The following is an 18,219-nucleotide window of genomic DNA, read 5'->3' as shown; positions in this document are numbered from 1 at the left end:
GACAGGAACATTCGGCGCCAGCCATTTAGACGCCGATGGACAATTCAAACGTATATGTAGGGTTGCATTTCAAACAAAAAATCAATTTAAAACATACATGTTTAAAACAAGATCCTTATTTAAAACATGTTTTTTATTTATTTTTATTTATTAAGCCATGACGTCACGAATATTCAATTGTGACGCCATATTGAATTGACATTGACAATTGAAAATATAGGGTAAATATACCTCCTTTGACGAAATATATGTACTATAACTGTCAAATCAAATATTTTGAGGGTTCCAACCATCCCATATCAATATACTTCGGCTTAAAACCCTTACGAGGTGGAGCCATATTTTGCAGAATTTACCTTCACTTTTCACATTCTCACCGTGACCCCACCAAGACTTGAATCTGGGCCGTTCCAGTTTAAAAGTGGGCCTCTATCGATTCCAACCCTTGATCGACACCCCATGACATGCCTAAGGTTTTTAAATAAGTTTAAATAAACAAACTTTTTATCCAAAAAAATCTCTCTCTCTCTCAAATTTCAAGGCTGACCCTCAGGATGGCGTCAGAAAGAGAAATATGATGCTTCAGTGCGTAGCCACTGTTGCCTGGTTTCGAACAAGCCGTCAACCATGGTTGTAAACCGCGCGGCTCGTCAGACATCGAAAAATGGAAAATACATATAAAATTTACAAATGGGCGTGGTCAGTGAGTGGTCATCAAGGTCAAGTTCATGATCAAGACTCAATCGGACCCCTACCGTCCGGTTTATGGCTTAAAACAACGCAATATACTTTCTTTTGTCATATCCAACCATTTGCATGCAAAGTAAACTAGTTTATGACTCATATGCCGTCTTAATTTGCACATTACCTTGACCTAGATCTTGAAAATCACTGAAACGTGACTAAAATTTACAAATCCCCTCAGAAAACTCTCCAGAACATGTTTTGATGTTTGAAACGGTGAAAATTTACACCGAATACCGTACATGTCGACTTCTGATGTTCTGGCAGATTTTCCGACAATATTTCCCACTCGGAAAATATCTGGAATTTTAGGAGATAACCATATTTTCATTTTTATTTTTTTATTTTTTATTTTTACAAACCAAATGTTTTGAGTGAGGTACCAAATGCGGTCCGTGGACAAATGCGCATGCGACATAAAAGCAAGCGACACTTGAGTATGCGACAGTTACGCATGGCGACTTTTTGTAATGGCGACGCGTGAGCATGGAGACACAGTAGCATGGGGACACATCAGCATGGGACACATGAGCGTAGGCACACATGGGCATGCGACACTTACACACGGCGAATTTTAATCATGACGACGGCTGAGCATAGGGACTCATGCGCATGGGTACTCATGAGCATGGTGACTCATGAGCATGGGGTCAAATAAGCATGGTGACACATCAGCAATTCAGCATTGGGACTCATCGGCATGACGACAATTCAGCATGGCTACACGTGAGCATGTTAACATGTGAGCATGCGACACATCAGCATAGCGACACATCAGCATGGTGACAGGTTAACGGCGTGACAAGAGAGCATGCGGCAGATAAGCATGCGACATTTCAGCATGCGAAGCTTGTCTGCCTCACCTCAACGTATGTCACTGCCTATATACTTCGTCGTCACTAGCGTTGGGACCCCGGGAAATCCCGATCCCGGGATCCCGGGATTTGAAGCAATCCCGATCCCGGGATTGGTCCCGATGAAATCCCGGGATTTGTGAACAGCATCTATACCATGGCTTATGTAGCGCCATATCTCTTATTTTGGTAATAAAGCAGTGTCACAAACTCGGCTGATTGTCTAGAACAGTGGCCTCAAACACGCGGCCCGCCAAAACTGTTTTTGCGACCCACGTCGGCGTTTTGACTTTTCAAGCATTCGACAATATTAAACTCGAAAATTTCAGATTTCGGATTTGAGAACTTGAAATTTCATTCTGAAACCACTCCAAAAACCTGAATCGCTATCACACATCAAACGTCCACTAGCTGCTAAATTATAATGCGACAGCTTTTACGATGACACGATGCATTTGTCGTCTCGCATGGTTTCTAACTGTCTATATAACTCCTTATGTCGCCAAATTATGCCAAGCACAACAATATTTTTTAAAAATATTGAAAAATATGACTTTTTCGTGGCAACCGTGAATATTACAATAGTGTATTACATTTTCACAATGTGTATGGAATGCCAATCTGCAAGGTCCGACAAAAAAGGCGTACTGGGAAATACATATTATACCCCTATTTGATGCTGCTGCCCGCCGCGTCATCAAAAACTACGAAATTGGCCCGCGATAAAATTGGAGTTTGGGACCCCTGATCTAAACGATGATACTCTTGATGCTCTTATGTTTTGCGTCAATTCAATATCACAAGGACTAAATGTTATTTGTGTAACTTGTATGTCTATTTTACTACTTTTCTAATCCCGGAGAATCCCGGGATTGAGGAGCGAAAATCCCGGGAAATCCCGATCCCGGGATTTCAAAATTGATCCCGAAGTCCCAACCCTAGTCGTCACATCTTTCCCGAATATTCCCTAACCTTTACATATGAAGTATGACCCTGTATACCAGGGGTCACCAACTTTTTTGCAACCGAGGGCAACTTTTGCGTAATGATTGAAGCGGCGGGCTACTATTTACTCCCGCCGTTTACCCACGCCACACCGTATTTCCACTTTGATATTCATAGCACTGGGCAGGACTGGACATCATGTTATCTGTTTCTATTGCAGTCAGTGGGAAGCCTGACATTGTATGATATCAACTAGTGCGCTGTACTCTGGTATGTAACTTGACACTGCAATTCTGAGTGAGTATTCCAGATGTGCATTAATTAAGCGTGTTTTTGTGTTTGTTTTTGATGAAGTTCATGTCCGAAAAGGCTGATTCACAACGATAAGTTGAACCATAGACGGTTGCAACCTTCATAGCTGTTGCGCATACACCACTGTACTTTTCCGTATCAACAAGGCCCCAAACGTTTGCTGCAGACTGAGGTGGGGGTCATTTTGCAGTGTTACAATTTCAATCAGCAACTGCTCAGCATCCAGAAATGACAAGATTTCATTATACCGGACAGCGGCAACGATTTCATAAAGTTAGAAACATGGTATACTAAACTACGTTGAGTGTAACAGAAACAAGCTGTGTAGAAAGATGCAATACGTAATGGGTATACAGAAATTGAAAATCTGCTAGTACTTCACGGTCATCTAACTCCGAATAGTAATATTGTTTACTACTTTGGCATTGTCTTGGACGTCGAGCTATCATGACTAGAGCCCGACCTATATTGGATTTTTGAGCCGATACCGATAAAACCGATATCCAGTACCTTCACCGATAACCCCGATATATTCAGCCGATATTCAAAAGATATGGAATCTAGCTCAAGGCGCATATTCAACAGCTCAAGAGTATTTAATTGAACATGTTTACAGCCATTGCTATACTTAACATGAAATGAATGATCTGGGGGCAATAAAAATATATCAGTAGCACCAGTCTAGGAGTTGCAGATTACCGTTCACGAAGCATAATTTCTCTGCGTTTTCTCCAGGGAGTGAACTTGTGCGGTATTCATAAATGATGTAGGCTATACGGTACTAAACACAGTGAACAGTCTTTCACTTGGTACCGTAGTTGGTAGCACAGCAAGAACTGGGAATCTTTGTTTATTTTGGTTCCACGACTGCAGGGGATCTTTTCTTCATTGGTTCCACCAAATATTGATATTCTTCTGGCAGTGCACCTGGAACCTTCAGAACATCATTAACAGCTGAATGTGCAAAACAACTCAAATTGTTCACGTCAGCTCCACCCATCCCCTTGACTATGACCAGCATTTCAACAATCAGCTGATCAATCTTTTTTACACACTGTCAGAATTGGCCCATGTCATTATGGAATCAAAAATATTCGTATGAATTATTGGCTCTACCCCCTTTTTGCTTGATTTTCTTGCACTCTATGCCCGCATATTCCTTATCACGGAGGCCCCTCGGTCAGATGACTCCATACATTACTGGTATTTTTCGCTTTGTTGGTACCGAGCCTTGGCTTGTGAGCAATGTTCCCTCTAAGCTGCGCACGTGCGCAAATGCGCAGTGCTGAAACGGTCTCTGCGCACAGAAAATCTTAGCTGCGCACAAAAAATCTGAAGTGATGACTTTTTTTTTAATCGTTGCGCAGTGTTCTCCAAGGTATCGCGCAAGCGCGCAGACTCGCGAAAAATTAGAGGGAACATTGCCAAGGGCAGATAGTGTTCTCGCTGAAGTCTGAAACCGGGATACAATTGCGCACTGTGAAGACATGATAATTTGCAATGACGTGGGCCTCACGAAAGATATTTTTTTAGTATGGTCTCGTACGCGTCGTCGATACTGATATCATTTGAATAGCGCAGTCTTTTTCTGGGAATGGCGAAATAGCATGGTTTAACAAAGTTATAAATAACAATGGACCAACTCGAAGTTAATCTGCGAGAAACTAACGAATAGTATTCTTCGCGTGGCATGAACATTGCATAATATTTACTGTACAATTACATGCCGTGAATTTTCGAAGTCATCACTTCCATCAGGCAAATCTGATCACGTGTGATGAGATAGGATAATACGCAAAAAATGCAAGTGCAAGCACCAATATTTAAAAAAAAATTCATCCCCTTGCAAACGTTTATCGGCATATGCTCCAACTGCGCACTGTGGGGCGTTGAATTAAATCAGCCTTTCAGCAGAACAAATTTTGATTTTATTCGATTCGTTTGAACGGGAATGTTCTGTAGCTAAGGTCATACGCTAATATTGTTCTTGAATATTCGTATCAATATATATTACTGTATGTCTTGATATTTAATAGTGTATTGCCGCTATTAATAAGACGTCACATCGGTGTTTTAACGCGGTAGGCCTACATCGATCCTATGTATTGATTTGAAGTGCGTTCGCGTGCGAGTCGTGTTTGTGATGTGTATGTCTAGGCCCTAGACTCTAGGACAGGGGTGGGCAAACTACGGCCCGCAACACCGTTCTGTGCGGCCCGCGAGAGTCTAAAGAAACTTTTTTTAAATATTGATAAAATGCGTACTAAAAATCGAATTAATGCAGGGACTTGATTACCTATTTCTTAGTATATTTCACCATGGTAATTCTAAGACAGTGGTTCTCAAACTGGTGGGCAGACTCCCCTTGGGGACGTGAAAGCCTCTGAAGGAGGGGCGCGAAGCTGAGCGCAACTGAAAAAAAATTTCGCGCTCCGCGCGATTTACATCCAATTCAAAGTTATTGCTATGTAGTTAGTCTGAATTACATATTTAAAAATCTCTCATCCACAGTCGTAACCTTCCATGCCATCAAACTACCCGTTAGGTTGGCTAGCATCCCGTTTGCGTCTTGTGATATGACGATAAGGGGGCGCGAAATCTATCACCATCATAAGAAGGTGGGGGCGTGTCTTAAAAAGGGAATCACTGATCTAAGGTAAATCACAGCGGGATAGCTGCAACGGGATTGACATAATTTGGATCACGATTGGGATTTCAGATTGGCCACTCCATTTTTAATTATTTCAGTGTTGTGTTTATAAAAACGATTCGGGCGTGTCTTAGGTAGCTTTCGTTTGTATGCGTAGAATTGGGTATTTATATTTTATCTACACATAGTAGAAGCGTGTTTGAAGCTAACATGGTTATGATGCTGTCAGCATTGTGTGTCCTGGAACTGAACCAAAAGTGGAATTAGTAAATCTATGAACAGATCGCTGCTCACATATTTATTTCAATCCTGTTCTAAGAATCGGGCCAATCGACTTTCATCTCTACAGTTTTGACAAATTGGTTATTGAGGTCCGCCAGCCTATGAAATCGCCACTATATGTTTCTGACGCGTGTACGATATCATCAAAACAATGTTTGGCTTGTTTTAAATAAGCACTTACGTATATTATCTCCATGTCCTCACTATATAATCAAATATCAATATTGCGCTTTCGTTTATAATCCCAATTTTATATAGTGCGGCCCGCGAATGGATTCAGATGTTGAATGCGGCCCGCGAACTCAAAAGTTTTGCCCACCCCTGCTCTAGGGTCTACTAGTAATCTATATGTCACCATGTATGTAAGCAGATTCATTGTGACGTCACATATGGTCGCACAAAATTACGATTCGCCGTAACTTGCGGTTACAAGCGTCCATTTGTGTCGCAACAAGTGTGTTTGGCTAGCTGCTTGCCTATGTGGCCAACGTTGCGTGAATACTTGCTTTATACTGATTGCTTTTAATGATGACAAAACGTCTTATTCTCATACTCATCCCTTAACCAAGCCAAATTAACAAAGAAGTGCGAGCTGTTTTACATGGAATGGTTGTCGGAGCATGTGAAAACGGAAGACATAAGTAGCAGAGATGAGCGGATTTGAAATTTCTATGTCCTAATCCAATCCAAATCCGAACCTTCAAATCCAAATCGAAATCCTAATATATAACTTTTTCATATTCAAGTCCATGTCCAATCCTAATCCGATTCCAACTAGAAATTCAGAAAAAATATTAATTTATGCAATGGAGGGATTCGAAAATTTTCTTTCACAACCAACGATTCACTTGATTCAAGATAACTTAGTAACCATAAGTACATTAATAACTGATCTGAATGAAGTTTGTCGCCATTCGCCACACGACATTTCAATCTCCCAGAAAATAGTTCAATCCAATCCAAATCATAATCCGTTCTGAAAAAAATGTCTAATCCAAATCCAATCCAAATCCGACAAAATTTCACAAATCCTGTTTTTTCAAAACCTAATCCTAATCCATGCTCATCTCTGATAAGTAGGTACGCCCGAAGATCTTTAATTACTATTTAGGGATCCTATACCTTTTCAAACAACCTGACTCGATCAGATTAACAGCTAAGTCTGATTACGTGAGTAGAGAGAGCATAAAAATTGATAGTAATATAACGACGCAATCATGAATTACATAAATTTTTCGCGCTTCGGGCGCTCAGGCGTCACCCCCACCCAACGAACTTCCAATCTAGATGATAAGCAGCGGCAAAAAGCGCACAGGCCAGGGGGGTCTGGGGGCGAAGCGAAATATCACCCTATGGGGGGCCTTGTTGCGCACTGTTGTCCAAGGGCCTGCGCAGTGAGTTGGCGTGTTTGCGCAGACTCGTGAAAAATTAGAGGGAACATTGCTTGTGAGCTTCCTACACAGACACCAACAGCACTATCTACAGGTAAATGTTTACACGCGACCTTTTTCTCTGTCATTACAACGGTCAGTCTATAGATAACTAACCTACGGAGAGATGGGCAACACGTGACTCACGGTCGAGTGATGCGACAACGGCAGATTTGTTGTCGCTTCATAGCATGAAACGGGAGCGTAATTGCTAATCCCATAGATGACGACCCGAGCGCTCAAATTAAATAAAGTTGATCTTATTTGAAAGCTACAGTCGCGCTGATTCTGATGATATACATTAAGCTTTCATCAAGGCAATGGAACCACCCCGAAATAGCCTTCAAAGTCTGAAAATCGGCATTGTTCTAAACAATTGCGACGGCGCAGCACAATGACCATAACAACGGTCCGTGCGTGGTTGCGATTGTTTAGAACAATGCCGATTTTCATATTTTGAAGGCTATTTCGGGATGGTTCCATTGCCTTGATGAAAATTTAATGTATATTATCAGAATCAGGGCGACTGTAGCTTTCAAATAAGATCAACTTTATTTAATTTGAGCGCTCGGGTCGTCATCTATGGGATTAGCAATTACGCTCCCGTTTCATGCTATGAAGCGACAACAAATCTGCCTAAATACTGAAAAGCGAAGCGACAACAAATCTGCCGAAATAGCCTTCAAAATATGAAAATCGGCATTGTTCTAAACAATCGCAACCACGCACGGACCGTTGTTATCGTCATTGTGCTGCGCCGTTGCAATTGTTTAGAACAATGCCGATTTTCAGACTTTGAAGGCTATTTCGGGGTGGTTCCATTGCCGTGATGAAAGCTTAATGTATATCATCAGAATCAGCGCGACTGTAGCTTTCAAATAAGATCAACTTTATTTAATTTGAGCGCTCGGGTCGTCATCTATGGGATTAGCAATTACGCTCCCGTTTCATGCTATGCCGTTGTCGCATCACTCGACCGTGAGTCACGTGTTGCCCATCTATCCGTGGGCTAGTTATCTTAGATAACTTATCTATAGTCAGTCTCTGGTGTTCGATCACCGCAGGGGGATTCCCACTGAAGTCACTGGGGCATAACGGTGAAATTATATTTTTCACATAGGGCTACTGGCCTGTGTGCATTGCAGCTTGGCCATTTATATTTATAATTTACTGACATTCAGTGAAGACTTTGCGTCTTCTCTGACTCCCTACGACCATGTTGTGACGTCACGAAAATGGCCGATATTTTTTTACCTCCAGTGGCCGATACCGATATTTCTTTCCAAGTGTGATATCGACTCGATATTATCGGCGAGCCGATAATCGGTCGGCCTCTAATCATGACGGAGCCCCGTCATTTCAAGAAGACCGTGAATGGCATTCCGTCATCTCGCCTGTATCGGCAATGCGCCGTACCTACAATTTCTGGTGATTCTATCACATACATCTATATATTACTAATTGTAATAGAGGATATTTTTAAGTTACATGTTAGTGTATTTGAAACAAGAATAGCTGAATCAATCAATCTATATATTTAAAAGCTCACTGGTAATAATCTGACGAATATTGGTAAATGTTGCTTTTCCACCTTTTTTAGAACGTGCTCGCGGGCTACTCATCTAGTCCTCGGGGGCTACCTAGGGCCCGCGGGCACCGGGTTGGTGACCCCTGCTGTATACGATGTGACTTGGGAGCTTTCACGTTTCCTGTCTCCTCATTTCAATAAGATTCTATCCCCAGACTCACAAAAGTTAATACTCGCAATTAGGAAGCGTACCAATTATTGCTCAGAAAATGACAGTATCACCACCAAAAACGAAAAATCGGCTGATCCATAATCATGATCATACAATCATAGTCAATATTCAAGTTTCAGTTTAGACACATAGGCTGATGTTAGAAGCTATTCCGTGGAGAAAATCGATCCTTGTCATACTTTGATTCGCGTATGAGCGGATGACGCGTTCAAGCCGGAGGTTCAATTCCCGAAATCGCTTTTCCGTTGGAGGCGCGGGTACCACTGTGATTCTTTGCTATAGCACAAGGTATTGCACAATCTCCTCCCGCTTCAAATCTTCAACAAATCTCCTAATTGACGGATGGTCACCTTCAAAATGCCTTTGGATGCCGCTGTGCCATCATGGTGTTCTACAAGCCGTTTCCTCAGAGACCACTTTTAACGTCTGACCAAGTATGCGCCTTGGAGCATCATTAGCAACTCTCGCAGCTGCTTTTATACAATCCTTCAGCAATAGTAACTCTATTCTAGCAGGGTCAGGAACGTGAGAATGCCGTCGCAACAGGTTGACTTCCTGGCAAGAGACAGTCTGTTGGAGTCGAGAGGCTGCCTTTATACAGTCTCTGAAATCGCACCGCCAATTCGTCGAATTGATATTCTGGTTGCTCCGGCGGTAGGAATAACTTTGGTAAGCGAGCTTAGGCTTTCCTTTTGTAGACATAAAAATTCAATATTCTGACATGTTGCTGATCCAAATTAATAATGCGGCAACCGAGCGCTGAATAAAGCAAACTGCCTATAGCTAAGAATATAAGATTGGATTACGTAAATGAATTATATCGTCACTATATAGCTCAGTAATTATCGGCATGCTTTTGCCTAAAACCACGGCACTCTTGATCAAGATCTAAAACCCAGACGCTCTACAAATAGCCCAGTGCACTTCAACCCTTTTCGTCTTGGTACAGCACCGTTTTAACGTTTACTCAAAACTCGTACACCCCTGAACAGTACACATATTACACCGATTCCGTAGTATAAGCCTAATCCAGGGGTCGTCATCTGGTCAACCATTTTGCTATACCAGGCAACATTTTGATTATATATGGCATACGTCGCCCATCTGCCATCTGGACGTCAAATACTCATATTATATTGACTATATGGGAACTTTGCACCGCTGATAGCCCTCGTGGCGTTCTGTGCTATCACTGATTTCTTGAGATGTACCTTGCGCATAAAAACTTGTAATTGTAGAAGCAGAACATCTCCGAAGGCTTACTATATATGCCCTATAATCGCGAGTATAAAAGATAAGAAAAGTTATTGGGATTCGGTTTCTAGAAAATATTTTAAACATCTCGAATGAATTTTATCGATATTATTGGTAGTTTCACATTTATTACTGGAGCCCATCATTTTGTCTGCGGTTCGCATTAATACGGTGGGGATCAGATTGCAAGGACACAGTTATATTAGAAACGAAAACTCCAAGTCACTTTGAATCGCGCAACATGTGAAGATAATTTTCAGGCTGAATTAAAATCTATCAACGATTTGGCAACGAATTCGGTTTTATCTAGGCTCCGTCTCGCAACGTGATCCGCGCAGCGCAAGCGGTGTGTTATGAAAGCGTAGAAGTGGGCCTTGTCATAAGTCGGTAAACGCGAAATAGAAATGAAGAATATCGGTCTATGGTGTATAATGACCAATGTAGTCGAAACACCATGAATATCAAACAAACCCTAAGACCCGCTGACTACTCCCTGTAATTACGTAGATTGCGCTATCTATAAGCATCGCGCAGGAAGTAGGGCTACCAATTCAAGATGTGTGAGCTATCTCACCGTTTTTTTTTCAGAAGCATTATAGTCAGATATCGCAAGCTTAACACAAGCAAGCTGCACCCTGATCTACTACAAAACCAATATGTTCATTACCAATAAGGGTTAAATGATGAGTAAAAACATTTGTTTATGACATCGCAAAAGGAATGTAATTACACAAGCTGCGTACAGTTGAAATGAACATAGTAGATATTGCAATTCTGGTCAGACTGTTCTGAAGCACAATATTGCCTATTTATTGTAATAGCTAGTCAGTAGTCATTGCTGGTACATTGTAATGCGGATCTCGTACACCTTATTCGAGTGGTGCAGCCTTTAAAAGTTTTGGTACACGATACACCCGGTTGAAGAACCCTGCCATAGCCTGTGCCATGTCACCGGTATATACCCATGCAAACTAACACTGTAAAGATGTATACTGTATAGCTATTGATTTGATGCTATCGAAGAGCGAGGATTATAAATACAATAAGGTTGTTAGTATGACGAACCAAATCAACCACTGTTGCGTGTATAATTACACTCTTTATCCAGATCTACAGATGACGGACGCTCTACCAATGTCTCTTCTTATTGGTAGCACATACAGCTCTAAGCTATAATTAAGATGCTACTCGAGTACGGCTACCCAAACTCACACTGTTAAGATGTATATTGAATAGCAATTGATTCTATGGTAACGAAGAGCGAAGATTCTAAAGGCAGGAAGGGTGTTATTCAGACGAATTGGATAACCAGTCTTGCGTGTATAAGAACGCAAACCCGGTCGTATAATTGGTGTAACTGATCAAGTGATCAGTGACATGGATATTTGCCAACTGTACATACCCGCAGTGATAATCAACTATATGACCAACCAATGATGATGATATTGTCTCACTCTAAAAACTCCCGATTCCGGATTAAACCAATTTCAGCCGACTTCACTCAATCCGCAAACTTTGGTTCCGCTCACTATTGACCAGAGAAACGGCTTTGTACTGATCTAGCGGAAAATCGCTTCTTCGCTTCGTTCGTCATCATGGTCATGGATAAAGGCAGACAACGCATCACGAATATACACTAATAATGCTGTTTATCGTATCACAATCTAACAATAAGAATTGCGAGCCTGTGTCCGAAGTAAACGGATAATTGTCTGAATTAACGGGACTTTTTACCAGCAAATTTACCATTTATGTTCCGTTACGAGGATGTCCAAATGTAGCGAGGTAGCATCAATTTACGCGTGTAAATGCCAAGTAATGCATGGGTCAGATAAACTTCCTGCTGTTGACGAAGCCGTCACATGCTTCACTTTACACGCCTCTTTAACTAGAAATAAATATGTCATTTCATTTGTAACGAGTTTGGTTTATGCTGTCAATAAGCGAGTCCTCGACCTCCCGTGGATACTTATTCATATACATATGAATTCTTATTATACCGAATCAGGTCGCTGTCCAGTCGATTCTCGCTAATTGGAGGCACTGGCACTGATAATACGAATAGCTGAATTGCAAATGAGCAAATAGGCCTAAATATTTCAGATACGATCGGCATTTCATACAGAGCGAGGTTAATAATGTAAATACTTTAATTTACAAGTGAGTCTATTCCCAACAAGAAACCCCTAAATTCCCCACCGGTCATAATGCTCAATTGTGGCATGCTGAGGTGTCACAAGCTGAAGTGTCGTAATGCACAAGGAATGGAAAGAACTAGTAAAAAGGGACCCGGCTTCAAAGAAGATAAACATCGAAAAGAACTGTAACATCGGGCACTCTAGGCCGAGGTGGATGTTAGAGTAAAGGATCGCTACTGATGCGTGTCGTTCGACATCCTCCTATCTGTTCATGACATCGCATTGTGTCTTATCGCATTGTACATTTAGTAAGGGCATTTTATGAAATATTTCACAAATCTGTAAACTATATTGTTACCAAACAATTTCTTTACCAATATATCTGTCAAAGTCTCATATAACATGTGTTAAAATGTTGAAGCTCAACTCTTGTGGGAAACCCAGAAAAAAAGCTGTTAAATTTGACAAATTTGAAAAAATAGAATAAAATAAAAAAATTGAAAAAAAAAATCTTTATCGGCTATAAGTAACTAAGGATGGGTTTACTAATGGTTTTTCATGTTTCTCAATTGATTGTTAAAATTTACATTTTACTACAGGCTGTTTTGTGTAAATATATGTAAAAGTAATGGCACTGATGGCATAGTTATCTAGTCATAAGTACACCGCTCAGTAATTCGATACCGAACGATTCAACAAATTCTGTATACTGTTATACTGGGTAACACACACATATATAGGCTTAAAACCAGTTCAGTAATTCCTTAAATACAGTTCTAAGCCATGCAGCAAGGTCTAAAACGGTATTTTCTGTATCATTCCGTTCTATAAGATGGACGCAATTGTACCGAAGTAAAAAAGCGGCTATGAATCCAGCACGGCCTTGTGTGAGTTCATTGTCAATTGTTACTGAATCGTTCGTCGCTGTTTGACCATAATTTCTGATCCTTGGCATATGGATCAGCTTGGATCAGACGCTCGTCTATCCAGGTAACACACTATGAGCAGTGGTGTGGGTTAATAAAGCCAACGATCCTCAGTTTCAACATTCCAACTGGAATGGCTGGATGAAGAGAATCAATGGTAATGATGCAAAACAGCGCGCACAAATCGAGTTCCTTCCAGTTATTGAAGAAGACCCTGATGACCTCAAAACCTTCTTCGCCAGTCTTAAAGAGTGCACACAGCGCGTTGGGGTAGCTATAGTGACCGTCGATCTTCCGATTCGACTGAAGGCTATATATATAATGAAGCAGACAAATTCACCAGTCATTCCAAGGTTGGGTGGTTTTCACCTATTGAAATCTTATCTTGAACCAATTGGTGACAACATGGAATATTCTGGGCTAGTAGATGTGATCCAGTTGATCTATGCTGGAAGCACAACAACCATCCACATCATGGCTGGAGGATGTTTTGACAAGGCAATCCCTTCTCACCTCCTCGTCGATGCAGCTATCTATCAACATACCATGGAAATTGCCTTAACTGAAGAGAAGCGTGGTGACATGAAGTCCTTCATGGAAAAGGTGGCTGGTGGGGAAATGGGATCCAGACACTGTGACCCAGTATTGCGAGTACTCGCAAAAAGAGGAAGAACACCTGCACTCTGGGTAGAGTACCAATATATGGTAGATATGCCCAATGTCTTTATCAGAACCGAGTGACTCGCAGACTACAATGGGAATCTGTCCTGCATTGTTACCAAGATGCTTCACACCTGCAGGCCATCATCAGCGGTTCTCAAACTTTTTTCGGCACGCCCCTTGATAAAAAATTTCGTTATCGTGTTATGTTCGTGCATTTACGTTTTAGTGTCGTACAACTCTTTCGTTCTATAGGATTAGTAATTACAGCCAATCATTATTTCCTCGTGTGTCGTGCTTGTACTTATACCCTGTGTTCTGTTGTCTCGCTGTCTTTTATTAAACTGTACTATGGATCGTGTCGCTGCCTAAAGTTATTCTGCTGTATAATATACTGATTCCTTATTGCAACCTCGTCGCATTGAGTTATTGTTCAAACAAGATCAAGAACATAACAATTGGTGTCAGAAGTCGGATTCATAGTTATTTCTGCGACGAGTATAAAGCATGGATTCAGGTATACTGAAGCTGCTCGAAAAGCAGCAGGCAATGATGGCGAGCCTACATGAAACAATGGCAAATCAAAAGCACAGCGTAAAGAAGAGCTGGAGCAGCAAAATGCCCGGCACAGAGAAGATTTGGACCAACAACGCGCACAGCACAAAGAGGAGATGGCGCAGCACAAAGAAGATATGGCACAGCAAAAGCTGCAGCATGAGGAAGCCATATCGCAATTAGCACAGAGGTTGAGTCCTGGTACGTCAACATCAGATGCTACCGCTCCCAAGTTTGATTCTTTTGTAAAATCAAAGGAGAAATGGGACCATCTGCAACGATTCAACCATCACCTAGCAATTTACGGCATTTCTAACATGGAGAAGAAAAGAGCGTGTCTACTCTCATGGGTCGGACCTGAAACGTACTCGCTCCTACGTAATTTGTTTGGTGCTGCTGATGTCATTGCACAATCCTTCGACGCGTTGACTGAGAAATTGTCTACACACTTCAAGGATTCAATTCATGTGCAAGCAGCCAGGTACGAATTTTACAATTGCAAAATGCAGCCGGGACAATCATACGCCGATTGGATCGCTACTCTACGCGGAATCTCCAAGGATTGCAACTTCACATGCTCAAGAGATGGCTGTGATCAGAGCTACGTTGATGAGCTAATGCGCGATCTCATCATTAAAGAAACGCCGCACGCGGATGTGAGACGGCATTGTCTAACACAGTGGTTCTTAACCTTTTTTCTTCCAGCGCCCCCTTTCAAAAATTATCGTGCTCCAGCGCCCCCCAACTTCATATTGTAAGGAATGTAATAAAGACAATGAGTAAGAGGGAGGGCCGTAACAGCACTCCATTAACCCCCCTAAAAACGATTGCCTTGCGCACCCATAGCGTGATAAACCGAACTTCTGAGGGCTTCGCCCCCACGAACCCCATATCGTGATTTTGATGGTTAGCAAAGTTTGTGTGGCCTTGTCGCCCTGGGTACCAAAATTTTCCATAATGCATGAATGAATAGGTGGTAATTACATGTATAAGTTGCTATAAACTTTTTATCCTCTCAGCCCACGTAATCAGATTTACCAGTAGCACTGAGTGAGCTGTTGTATAGGAAAATAATGGGCACGTAATTAATAATTTAACATATTCGGGCGTGCCCACAGGTACAATTATTCGTTACCAGGGCCGTTACAGCACTTCGTCAGCCCCCCCCCAAAAAAAAACAAAAAACGTTGGTCCTGGGCCCCCATCAGGTGATAAACCAAAATTCCAGGGGACTTCACTCACAGACCCCCATTAGGCTGTCCGCTATTTGCTGATAGCCTATTAGGTATCTACGTTGGGTGTCCATTTACTGAGGCAGCTATTCTCGCCTATTCGCGCGAAGTGCGAAAAATTTCACTAATTAATGATTGAGTTGGTCAATATCATCGGGAATTGCATGTAAATTGAGATCAATTTTTATCCTCTCTCTGCTCACGTAAACACATTTACCGGTAGAGCTGAGTGAGGTGCAATGTTCCCCTGTAAGCTTCGCACGTGCGCAATGCTGACACGGTCTCTGCGCACAGAAAATCTACGTTGCGCACAACAAATCCGGAGTTATTACCTTTTTTAGTCGTTACGCACTGTTGTCCAAGGGTCAGCGCAGTGAGTTGTTGAGTGTGCGCAGACTCATCAAAACTTAAAGCGAACATTGTGAGGTTTCTTGGAAACTGTATAGGGCCCGTTACTAATATTTAAACATATTCGGCGGGCGAACCCGTTGGTATGACATCGTTGCATGATGTTATTTCGTGACCCCCTGACTGCAATATCAAAATATATAGAATCGCTCAACGGGGATATCGCCCAACAGGAATATCCCTGTCGCCCAATCGTACTAAACTAAAAGACGCACACGATTTCAGATTGGTATTTCTTCACTGACATATAATTTTTCCCTGCCAGATGGAATTCGTCTTCTGGGGTTCAGATTGCCAAGACAGGAACATTCAGTGTCAGTCATTTAGGCGCCCATGGACAATTAAACCTATGTGTATTTTGAAGGCTATATGTAACGAAGTTTTAAGTGTTAATTTGCTCTGAATACTCATTAAGGATATGTCTTATCACCACATCATCTACTGCGAAGCCATTTTTCTCCAGCGCCCCCCATACCGCCCCCTGAGCCCAGCGCCCCCCATATCGCCCCCTGAGCGTTTCCGCCCCCCTTCAAGATCGCCAGCGCCCCCTGGGGGGCGCTGGGAGCAAGGTTAAGAACCACTGGTCTAACACAAACCAATCCATCCCTTGACGACGTTCTCAAAGTAGCCGCAACATACGTGAGAACGCTGGAAACTGATAGGGTTATCCAAGGCGAGAGTAGCGGTAAAGATACTTCCATCGTCAACAAAATGACGGAAAGTTATCAGAAGGGGAAAAAACCTTCCAAATCCATCCAAGGCAACTTCCCAGAAAGACTGAAATCCTGCAGCCGCTGTTTCATCGATCACCAGAGAAAAGACTGTCAATATCGACATGCAGTATGTCAGAAATGTGGTCGTAAAGGTCATATCAAACCTGTGTGCATGTCTACCAAACCTAGTATCACGCAACAGGTCACATCCGTCAATTTCTGCTCAGTGCCGCTCCTCTCCTTCGACATCGATCAACTATATCGACGCGTAGGAAACCAGCTCTGGATCAACTCCAGCATCAACGGCATTCCGTTGCCGACACAGTGGGACACTGGTGCACCCTTCGCCATGGTGGGATTGACTGGGTACAAAACTTTGGGCTCTCCGAAACTCTCAGCATACCATTGCTCTTTCGTAGCGACAAGCCATTGAAAGTGAAAGGTATTTGCACTGTAACCGTGCAGGTGGGTTCTGAAGTTCGAGTTGGCTTAAAATTGGTGGTTCTCGACGAACACCGTGGGCAAAACATTTTTGGTCTCGATTGGAGCGATGCTTTCTCCATGACCGCTAAGGGAGCGTCTGCTTTGGATGCAATTTCCTCGCAGATGGTCAAATCGCAATCATGTAATACTATTGACATTTGTGATTCGAATGACAAATTGGTATCTTTTCAGTCCAAATTTCCCTCCGTTTTCTCTAATGTATTAGGACGATGCACCAAGACAAAGGTGGCAATTCACTTGAAACCTAATGCCAAGCCCGTATTTAACAAGCCACGTCCTTTGCCTTTCGCAAGGCAAATCGCTGTTCAAACCGAATTGGATAGATTAGTCAATCAAGGTATTCTCGAACCAATCAATTACAGTGATTGGGCAGCACCAATTGTTGCCGTCACTAAATCGAATGGATCAGTACGCATTTGTGGTGACTTCAAAGCATTGAATCAACAGATTCAGATAGATCAACATCCCCTGCCCTCCTTGGATGAAATTCTTCACAAGTTACAGGGTGGTTGTATTTTCACGAAAATTGATCTTGCCGATGCTTATTTTCAGCTAGAATTAGATGATGATGCGAAGAATTTGTGTGTCATCAACACGCAATTCGGTCTATTCCGTTATCGCCGCATGTGTTTCGGAGTCGCATCTAGTCCCGCAAATTTTCAACGCTGTATTGATGCCATGATCACCGGCTTACCCGGTGTTGCTAGTTTTATCGATGACATAATCGTTACTGGCATTGACGAACGCGATCATTTTCGCAACTTATCGCTACTCTTTGAGCGCCTCACCGAATACGGTTTCACCGTCAACTTCGCTAAATGTGAATTTTTCAAAAGTAGTATCGAGTATCTT

This window comes from Botryllus schlosseri, chromosome 12 (assembly GCF_051294905.1).
Source record: "Botryllus schlosseri isolate E-star chromosome 12, Bs_hap1, whole genome shotgun sequence".
NCBI classification, from domain to species: domain Eukaryota; kingdom Metazoa; phylum Chordata; class Ascidiacea; order Stolidobranchia; family Styelidae; genus Botryllus; species Botryllus schlosseri.
Note: the sequence above shows the minus strand (reverse complement) of the source record.